At 46.4% G+C, this 11,103-nt stretch overlaps 1 long non-coding RNA gene across 1 annotated transcript; it reads right to left on the reverse strand.

Annotated features, from left to right (window-relative positions):
- Nucleotides 1–503: 503 nt before the first annotated feature.
- LOC118498146 lies at nt 504–10,478 on the reverse strand. The gene is made up of 4 exons (XR_004900667.1): nt 10,466–10,478; nt 8,897–9,116; nt 7,282–7,314; nt 504–907 (listed from the first exon to the last, which is right to left on the reverse strand). It is a non-coding gene; the product is annotated as an uncharacterized LOC118498146 (long non-coding RNA).
- Between the last annotated feature and the right edge of the window lie 625 nt (nt 10,479–11,103).

Below are 11,103 nucleotides of genomic sequence, written 5' to 3' on the forward strand. Positions count from 1 at the left end.
TGCTCAGTTTTTCTGGGCACTGCTCTAAAAAATAAATTTGAAGGAGGAGGAGGACACAGATGAAAATGACCCTCTACCTCTGTGGTCTTCCTCCTAAAAACCCATAATCCCAGTCAAATCATGAAGCAACAAAGACATCAGACAAATCCCAATGCAGAAGCAGCCGGCAAAGTACCCGACTAGTGTGTCCAAGATGCTGTCACAGCCAGGAGGAGCCTGAGGAGATGTGACAACCAAATGTAACATGACGTTCTTGATGGGATCCTGGAAACAGAAAGGACAGTGGGTGAACACTCAGGAAATCTGAATCACGTGTGTTAATAATAATGTATCAATACTTGGTTCACTAAGTGTAACAAATATACATTACTTTGCAATTTTTCTGTAAATCTAAAAGTATTCTAAAGAAAAAAATTATTTTTAAAAACGATATCGAACACACTTATGTGGTTTTTACCCCAGAGTGCCTACTTGCCTTCAGAGATGCGTCCAGGCAAGCACAGTGGGTGCTGGAGGGAGGCAGCGACCCTTCACCAATCAAAGGCCATCTCTCGTTAGGCTCCTGTGGTTTCGGCATTCGCTGTTAAGCTATCACGTGTTTGTTGTGGCCCAAACATTTACACACCATTCCTTCAAATTCTGTGCTGGGCAGAAGGAGGATGAGTCTGCTCTGGCTGCCATGACAACGGACATTTATTTCTCACAGCTCTGAAAGCTGGCGGTTCAAGATCAAGGTGCCAGCGAGGTAGGTTTCCTTCTAAGACTTCTTTTCTTGTAGGCAGCTGCCATCTTGTTGTCCGCTCGCGTGACCTCTTCTTTGTGCACACGCAGAATACAGTTGATATGTAGCTTCATCCTTTTTTTCTAAGTTAAAAGTCAGAGCGTGCCAAGAACAAAAAATTCCAGCCTGACAAATGAAGTGAGGAACAAAGGGAGGAAGCGACAACGTCGGCTGGGTGTTTTTGAGAGAGAGAGAGATCGTACAACCCCATGAAAGGGTCCTGCCTCATGCTTCATCTAAACCTACTTTACCTCCCAGGGGCACTGTCTGGGAACACAGTCACGGCGGGGTTAGCGCTCCACCACAGGGGTTTTGGTGGGACGCCGTCATTTCGCCCACAGCAGCGGGGAAGGCCCCCGGGCTCGGGAGCCACACTGCTGCGAACCCCTTATTCGGTGACTCCCTGCTCCTCCACTTCCTCACTTGCAATAAAACCCTGCAAGTTGCTCTGAGGATTAAACGAGTTGATGTACGCAAAGTGCTTAGCACAGGGTAAGTGTCCTCAATCCAGATGTCTGGGAAATGCTGCAACAAACGACGAGGAAGCTTTTAGAAAGTTCTGCTCAGCGAGGGTCCACCTCCAGCGTCCTACTGCCTCTGCAGGTGCGCCCAGCAAAGACAGACGCCCGGCAGGCCGGAGTCCCCGCTTCCTCCCTTTGTTCCCGCCTCGTCTGTCAGGCTGGAGTTTCATGTTCTTGGCACATTCTGACTTTTCATTAGGGGGAAAAAGGATGAAGTTACATACTCAACTGTATAAGATTATGATGGTTCACAGCTCCAACTCATATTCTTTTGGCAGAGAATTATATAAATAAAAACAGACATCTAATGAATATATAGCATATAGTTACGCATTCAATGTATTTGAATTCCAAGTATAGTTTTGATGTCGTAACAAATGCCTACCATTATTCCATGGTGAGCTTCAATGGTCACCTCTTCCTTACCTCACCTGTGCTATAATCACAGTCATTGACTGCACTTGCCCTTCAATTAGGCTAAAATAGCTCAGCCCATCTTCCACCATTATTTTGCGCTGCTCTCACAGCTTCTGTTTTCAGCTTGGTACACATGTTCCACTGGTTGGTGGCAACTGCAGAGTGTACTTTTTTACATTTTTAATTGTGGAAAAACACCCATGACACAAAGTCGATCACCTTAACCATTTTAAGTGCACAGTGGAGTATGGACTATATTTTTATGGCTAATTCCTGTTTTATGGACCTGCCTGCATTTAACTTGTGACTGGTGTAAACACAATATATACACCGACTTTTTCAGACCATAAGATGCACCTAGGTTTTAGACGAGGAAAATAGGGAAAAAGTTTTTGAAGCAAAAAATGTGGTAAAATATTTAATAACATAAATAACATAGGCCACCTCCCCCCCCAGTGAGCCAGGTAAACTATATTCAGACTATAAGATGCACCCCACTTTTCTTCCCAAATTTGGGGGGAAAGTGCGTCTTTTAGTCAGAAAAATGTGGTATCTTAAAAAAAATGAAAAAGTCCTCAGAGGCCTGATAACCACATCCTGCAGGAGGTTGTAGAAGGTTTTTTCTTTGCTTCCTTTTTACTTATTTTTTAATAGTCCAGTTCTATTCAATGGGAAAAGTTTTGGTTTACTAAGAAAATCTGAATAATCCGGATAGTAGCAGTTACTGTCATGTACCTCCCCAGACAGTTCATAACCCTTCCTGTTTCCCTGGTACCTTATCTCTTAAATAAGAAAATAAACATCTCTTTGGTTCTCTCCTTTCTGGTGAGGAAAGAAAAACAGGACAGAGGAATGCGGTCCCTGTTTGGCCAGGAAGGGAACCAGGCGAAGAGTCAGGGAAATGCTGTGTCCCAGGCAGGCCCCAGGCCAGGGCTGGTGGAGAGCCTGCTCTCCTGGCTCCTCTGGAAGATCTGTGCTCAGCTCAGCGAGACACTCACTCACAGAGCTCTACGTGTGAAGGGTCCACAGCCTAGTCAGGAAGGCAAGCTGCTTGAGGCCAAGGGTGAGCAGCACATGAGGGGTACAGAAAGCAGAGGCAGAGTTAGAGGGTGAGGAAAATCTTCATGGAGGGAGTGGGATTCCTGACACACCTGGGACCATAGACGGATAGTCTAGAGAAACGGAGGGAGAATTAAGGGCCTGATGCCAGGGAAAGTTTATGTGCAAAGGAGAAAACGAACATGCATGCTGAGAAAACACGTTACCTCCCTCAACTGTTTTGCTAATGATTTTCATCTCCTGAACTTCAGTTGGTTAATTGGTTTTTGCCATTTGCAAAGGCTTTTTGTTTGTTTGTTTGTTTGTTTGTTTGTTTCTGCCTTTCCTTGAATCCTTAAGGCAAATTTCCAGCATTTACCTTATTATATTTCTGTGGATGAGAAACAGATCTGTCTTTTCTCCTTTTTGGACATTGGCTTCCGGAGGGCAGAGGTCATGGCCATGCTGTGCAACATGTGTGGGAAAAATACAAGGAGATGCTCCTTGCCTGCATCAGACCACGCATCCAGGGTTCGACTTCTCTCCCAGAAAGAGATGCTTGGAAAGTGGTGGTGGGGGCGTGATCCTACCATCAGACACTTCTGAGGTGCCTGTGAGCAGCTAAGTTTGGGGAGGATCTATCCCATTACTGATCTTCAATTTCTCCAGACAGCTCACATGTGGTTTCCATGACTGTGTTTATTCAATAGCAACACTGACCAGTCTGGCTTCGGGGGTCAGATCTGGCTTAAGTCTGGACCCTGAAGGCACTGATCGATTTTGTGGTCTATCCAGACACTCTGGGGTCTCAGTCTGGTTACTTAACTTATCCTGGTCATGTGTGGTTAGCCAAGAAAAAAGGGTTTCTGGGCAGAATGCCATTAGGAAGAATGTCCCTCAGGAAACAACACACCCTTTTATTTATGGACTTTTCCTTTTCCCCCATCAGACCAGATTTTGCTTTCTCACACTACTGAGGTGAAAGGGACAAAGACTTGTGTTTAATATGCAAACGCAGTAGCTCACATTCCGATTTCTATTATCCCTGCAAAAAGACCGTTTTCAGTGCTTTAAATCCTTTAGCTATTTGCTTTCATCACATGGGTTACACTTACCTATTTTTTGTTCAAATTTTACACAGCATAACCACAAGGAAAGGGAAGCAGTTCTATATGATTTTTCTAGCCATTCATTCCATTGAATTTTTGTTTTAAAAAAAAGAAAATCCTATCTGGATTTCATGTAAAGGAACTGCAAATAAGTAGAAGACTTGAATTTATAAAAATTATAGTTTATCTTATTTTCCAAGACCTGATAAAATCGCCAACACATGCAAGTATAAAGGCATTATATGCCCTTGATTTCTTTTAGTTTTCTTGTCTGTAAAATTAAAGGTTGTTCCCAAATAGATTATTTTTGTTTCCTTCACTAGGCAGATACGGTGCTGTTTCTGTTGGAAATTTAAAATGGTAACATCAGTTAAAAAAAGAAAGAGGGCTAGAAGGGGAGACAGAAGTTCCGCTGGGAGCGGGCTGGCGACTGCCTCTGAAGATCTGGTGGATCTGAGAACCGTCAGCGTGGGCGTGAGCAGAAGGAGGGGTCAGCAGTCCTCCCACGGGGTCACTCTACCTGGAGTTCAATGTCTGCAGCCAAGGGTTTTGAAGCAGGCGATGAAAGTGTAGGCAGTGGTGAATGAGAGTCCCAGGGGAGCAGCAGGAGCCCCAGTCTCCAGGACAGCGCCCAGCCCCTGCCTGAAAGTATGCGAATGCGCTATAAAACACGCTGCACTGAGCTGGCCGAAGCAGACAAACAAATCTGTGGCTATATTCAGCCCACAGGCTACTAGCCTCCCACCCTTAAATTCTAATCCAACACATCTCTTTATTTTTTTAAGTAAAAATCTTCTGAGATCCAGAGAGGGGCAGTAATCTGCTGGAGGTCAGCAAAGGGGGTGTGGTGAGGAAGAGAAGCCAGGGTTCCTGACTCCCAAGGAGTGTCCTTCCATCTGATTATTCCCCAGCTTGCACTGCTCCTGCCACGCGAGTCTACTGGCCGTACAAACGCAATGTGCTTGTGGGGTTATCTGAAAAGCAGTTTTAACAATACCTGCTTCCTTTAAAGGTAAAAGAAGATCTATTTAAAGTCACTTTTTAAAAAGTGTTGGCACATTATTAAGTCATTATTAAATCACGAAGAGCAGCGTCATGCAGCAGTGACACAGGCAATTTTAAATTGTCTAGTAGCCACATTAACAAAAGTAAAACTGCCCTGGCAGGTGTGGCTCAGTGGACTGAGTGCCGGTCTGTTACCCAAAGGGTCATTGGTTCGATTCCCAGTCAGGGCACGTGCCTGGGTTGCAGGCCAGGTCCCCCATAGGGGGTGTGTGAGAGGCAACCACACATTGATGTTTCTTGCCCTTTCTCCCTTTCTTCCTCTCTCTAACAATAAATAAAATCTTTAAAAAACAAACAAAAGTAAAACCAATGAAAATATTATTTCAACATGCAATAAATATAAAAATTATTAAGAAGACATATTATTCATTATATAAATCTTCCAAATCTGGTGTGTATTTTATACTTATAGCATATGTTAATTTGAGCAACCACTTGTCACGTGCTCATTAGCCACCGTGGCAACCCTACTGGACAGTGCCATTCTGGAAGCTTCCTTATTGTTCTATTCTCACCCTGCTCACAGCCAACCAAGGAAAAGAGAGAGTTCCCACAGCTTTATCTCTCTCAAGCTTTCTATTGCTGGTTAATTAAATCTCCAAGCAATGGCTGAATCACTTGCAATTGAGGAAGACAATTTAAGAAATCTGTCTCAAAGCCAAGACAGAGCTCCCTGTGCAAAGAGGGGAGTCAGGTCCTTAGGGATAGACATCTTGAAGGAGGACCCAGCTTTGAATCAGGTGCTCCTGTGGGGGAGGGGGGAAGATCGGCCACTGACAAGGAGAGAAGAAAGCAGAGAAGAGGAATGGGTCTGGTTGGAGTCACTGTTCCCTTCCAGGTCACCGTAAAGGGGAGTCTACAGTGCTTCCTCACCTAGTGCCCACAACGTGTCCACGAGGTGGGCACTCTATAATGCCCTTCTTGTAGAGAAGGAAACTGGGACACAGGGAGGTCATGTAGCTTGCCTGCGGTCATGGAGCTCACAGGCAGAAGAGCTAGTGTGCAACGCCTAGGCCCGAGGGACTTCAACACCTAGTTCTTACCCACTGGGATATACTTAGGATTTTCTCACACCACCTCCAACTACCCAGGAAGTCCACATGGACATTTGCATAAAATGTGCGTGAGTGTGGGTACTTACATATAATTTATTATTGTCCCTCATGACTGAATGGTCTATTTTCAGGCAAATTTCAATCTAAAACAGTATCACTGCTTCCCAATATAGTGCTACTTTTTTCATCTTTCCCTTTGCTATTCTTTTCTCCCACCCACTCTTTCTGGTGGATTCCTGGGAGCAAAACTGTATGAGGGGGCGACAGAGAGCAGAGAAGTAGGAAGTGAATACCAGAAATCAGGGGGCTGGCTACCAGCAGAGGAGGTGGCACATCTATGTCTAATTTGAGGTGATAGTTGGGGAAAAATAGCAAACCTCTTGTGTAATTTGTTTCTCCAACGGTATCCACTATGAGATTGGACACTGATACTTGGAATCACTGTGTCCATGATCCCTATGTGGCTTCAGCTGACACCGTATTTGGTTATTTCCCAGTGCTCCCAGAGTCAGTGGCCAGTACTGGTGCAAATGGGGGCAGCCCAGAGAAGGGGGCCCTTCACAGACTTCGCTGCAGACTCCACAGGATGAAAGGCTACAGACTTCAGTGACAGAAACATCCAGGACAGCCCCAGGCCGAGCGCCGTCTGTGAATGGCTCCTTCTTCGGGCTGCCTTCGGAGCACTCTTTCCACCCCTCGGCTATGTGCTCACCAAACCCCGAGCACACAGTAGGCACCTGATGCCTTTGAACCGTAACATTTGGAACCCACTAGTCAAACCGCTTTACTTTTTTAAAAAACCACTTTACTTCTCTCTAGAGCATTTTCATAAATGCTATTTCTTTCATTGTCACAACTTCTTGGATTGTGAAGCAGGAAAGAAAAATCTTACTAGGTTTTCCAGGAAACAAGTAAGTAAACAAGCTGAGGTTCTGAGGGTTAAGTAAATAGCCCGAGGTTCATGCAATTAGTCAGTGAAAGACCTGTCTCTTGAATCAAGATTTCAGGTTCCAAATCCCGAGTGTTTCCCATTGCCTGGGGGCAGAGCCGGAAAACTGTTGGCTTCTCTCCTCTCCTACCCCTCCTTCACCCTCTGCCCAGTAAAGCCTGAGACAGACAGAGCTACCTTTTAGAGGAACCCTGACAGAGGTACCCTTCTCTAAGATGAGCCTCATTTCCTGTGAAGTAACAAGCCACCCCAATGGTTCAGCGACTATGACTGAGGACCATCCTGGAGCCCAGCACTGTGCGAAGTGTTGAGATGTAAACAGGGATAAGACAGGTGAAAAACTCACCAGCAGAGGTTCCTGGATGTTCCTGCTGCACACCTCAGAGAGAGATGGGGAGACCATGTACTTTTGCAAACAGCGCAAGAAGCAGCAACAACCAGGATAAAGGCAAAACGTTAAAAGCAAAATGTTTGAGCGCAGCCCTGGTTGGCGTAGTTCAGTGGATTGAGCCCAGGCTGCGAACCAAAGTGTCACAGGTTCCATTCCCTGCCAGGGTACATGCCTGGGTTGCAGGCCATAACCCCCAGCAACCACACACTGATGTTTCTCTCTCTCTCTCTCCCTCCCTTCCCTCTCTAAAAATAAATAAATAAAAATCTTTAAAAAAAGATGTCAAATTAAAAAAAAATGTTTGAGCGCCCCAAAGCAAGAAGAGTCATTAAGTGAATAACAAAGAGGCACCTGCAAAGAAAGTGGGAACTGACTTTCGAGCTCCTCTCCCCCCAACTCCTATTCCTGATATGCCCTCCCAGAACACCTTAAGGCTAGAAAAGGCTTGGTAAAACCGATGTAGGTGTCCCGGGTGTCTGAGAACCCAAGGATCCACAACCCTCTGTGGTTTCTTGGCTTCATGCTGGAAAGAATTCACTTTCAAGCTGATGTGAGTTTATTAGTGAAGCACTGAGATGCAGAGTGGCTACTCCGCAGACAGAGCAGCTCCCCTTCAGTGGAATTTGCTTCTTTTATTGAGGTTCATTTAATTGGGGGGGGAGTAAGGTATTCATTGAGGGGGAGGAATCTTCGGGATCTTCCTGGGAAAGAGGCAGGGATTTCTCAGAGAAGCTACTTGACCATTTTGTGTCCTTATATGGGTTTTCTGTTCCCGATCATGGTGGGGCGGGTGTGGTGGTTAGCCAGCTGATGTATTGCAATGAGAGTATAGAGGCCAGGGGTTACTGTTAGGTGAAATTAGTTGTCATGTTGGGTCAAGCTGGTCTGTGCTGGTTTTAAGCCATAAATCCAGTGTGTGTGTGGCAGGGGTGGGGGGGTGGGGGGGTGGCCTTACTTCCTTGTTGACAGTCCCTGTAGCTTTCATCGATGGCAGCTGTTTTACCACGAACCCAATCTCAAGATTGGCCATATCTCGGGCTAGATGACCCTAAGAACACTGGGGGGAATTTCCCCTTTGATGGCCTCTTCCTCACCCAGACAGATGGGGGACCATTGCTGGGAACTGGGGTGGGACATGGGAATCGGGGAAGGACAAATCGATGCATCTGTTGTCTCTGTTGACTAGGCCTCGGAACCCCTTCTGGTTTGGCTGTGTGTTGTTGGTTTTGTGTCATAAGGTGTGTGAATCAGTTTGTGCATTTAATGCTGAGAATTAGATCGTTCTATTCCAAGAGTGTAAGTCAAGCAGTGAATGGAGGGAGGCATCAAAGGGACTCTTCCTCTGGGTGCAAGGGAACACCACCAGCATCAGCCAGAACCACACCACTCACCTCCCTCTTCAACAGGGCCCAGCCCAGTTGGGATGTTTTTGTTCAACTAGCAGGGAGAGAATATCCCTAAGGCTAATCTGAAGCCTCTTCACTCCCAGAAATGGACGGTTTATTTGTTAATAAGGAAAAAGCCACAGGAACTGTCCCCACCACCTGTCTGCCCTGCCCAGGTCCCCTACCATTGACCCCTCTGAGCTGGCAGCCATCCTCAGTGACCCATCCACCAGGAACTCCGGCCAATGACCTGCAGCTGCTCCTTTTGAAGGACACTCAGCTCCATTCGAAGCCTACAGGCCAGCTGCACGGCTGGACAGCTCAACTGCTGCCAGGGATGCTCCCAGGATCTCCATTTCCCCACTTTTCAAGGGGCTTGGCATTGAGTGACGTCAGGGGTCCATCCTGAAAAGACGAGGATGCTCACAACGGCTGACCACCAGGTGCTGCCTTGCTTAAATTAATCCTCAGCACAAGCTTCAAGAAAGCTATAATGATCTCCACTGCACAGATGGGGAAACTGAGGCTCAGAGAGATGAAACGCCTTTCCCGAAGTCACGTAGCCGGCACTGGATGGGGCCAGAGTTTCATCACAGACCTGCCTGACGCTAGAGCTGGTGCCTTCCTCACTGCCTCACCTGGCCTCTCCGTCTTTCTGGCAGTGCATGGAAAACAACCCGATATTCTGGGGCACCAGTACCCTCCAACGCAGGGTATAGCTGTGGCTCGTTTGTAACCCCTCCCCCCCCCCCCCCCCCCGGGGAAATAACTCTGCTCAGGCCCCAGGGTTCCCCATTCAGCGCCTGGGCCCTTGTCTTTTGGTAAACTCTCCTGGTGATTACAATGTGAAATCCTGGTCGAGAACCACCAAACTAGTCATCTCTAGGCCCATAGTGTATGTGCTATTAGATTATTGAATGCTAACTGTCCATGTAATATTACGTTCCCCATCTCATGTAACCCTCTTGAAAACCCTGTCAGGTAAAGAAATCTCAGTAACCCGCCTAAGCTGCCATCGCGGGAAAGCGGCAGGCCAGGACGTCCAACCCAAGCAATGCGGCATCCAAGGCTGCGGGCTTAGCAGCTGCTCCTCCATATGGCTTCTCCATTGGTTCCATTACATTTCCATGGGGTCTCCCGGAGAAAATATTTTCCCTCTGGTTAAATGAATCGACTAAGGGGAATAACTCACTTAACCACATGGCTGAGGTTGATAGGGTATTTTGAGACAAACAAAATTTTCGGTACTTCCCTCCTCTCCCACCTCAAATCAGATGTTACAGATAAGCCAGTCCTGCTGGTTCCTGGCATTCACTTCCCACTTTTTTTCTCTGTGTCTCCCCCGCATACAGTTTTGCTCCCAGGAGTCTGCCAGAAACGGTGGGCGGGTGAAAAGGAATAGCAAAGAGAAGGATTAAGAAAGCAGCCCTTTTTGCCAAGCGGTGGGACTGTTTTAGACCGAAATTTGCCTGAAAATACACCATTCAGTCATGCAGACAATAATAAATAGTGTTAGCTAAGGCTTGCTCTAACCAATGGTCGACGCACTATTTCTGGTGCTTTACAAATAGAACTCGCTTAATCTCTACAAGAACCCCACCAGGAGGGTTATGTCACCATCCTCAGTTTCAGATGAGGACACCAAGGCACAGAAGGTTTCACAGACTTGTCCCAAATGGCTCAGATTTGGGTGGTGGAGCCATGATTGGGACCCAGACAGTCTTACACCAAAGAGAACGGGGTCAGCTGCTCACCTTGGGAGCAGCCGGGGGGGCTCTGTCCAGAAGGAGGGGCAGCATGCTCCGGACCTGCCAGTGAGTACGCCCTCTCTCCACCGGCTCTCTGGGGGCTTTCACGGGTGGAGGAGGAAGGAGACTCCACTTTTTATTCTATTCTGTCTTACTTCTTGTTATAAGGACAACTTAAAAGAAACGGTAAAGATCACATTTTAAAGACTTTAAATTCATTCTTAATGAGAGGACCAGGCAGATATTGCAATGGGTTCCAAAGGACGCACATTTTTAGATCAGGAATTTGCAAATGGATGTGAAACTGCCTTTTCTAGGGTGAGGGGAGATGTTGTTCCTCTAGTGGACAGAATTCCCTTGTATGTCTGTCATTTCAGTTTGTAATGAATATAAAAAATTATTAATAAGACATTTACATTCTTCATGATACAAATCTTCTTGGTGTGTATTTTATACTTACAGCAAATGTTAATCTGGGCAATCACATGTCACGTGCTCATTAGCCACTGTGGCTACCCTCCTGGACAGTGCCATTCTGGAAGCTTCCTTATTGTTCTATTCTCACCCTGCTCACAGCCAACTAAGGAAGAGAGAGAGTCCCCAGAGGTTTATCTCTCTTAAACCTTCTATTGCTGGTTAATTAA

The sequence above is a fragment of the Phyllostomus discolor genome, chromosome 14, assembly GCF_004126475.2.
Source record: "Phyllostomus discolor isolate MPI-MPIP mPhyDis1 chromosome 14, mPhyDis1.pri.v3, whole genome shotgun sequence".
NCBI classification, from domain to species: Eukaryota; Metazoa; Chordata; class Mammalia; order Chiroptera; family Phyllostomidae; genus Phyllostomus; species Phyllostomus discolor.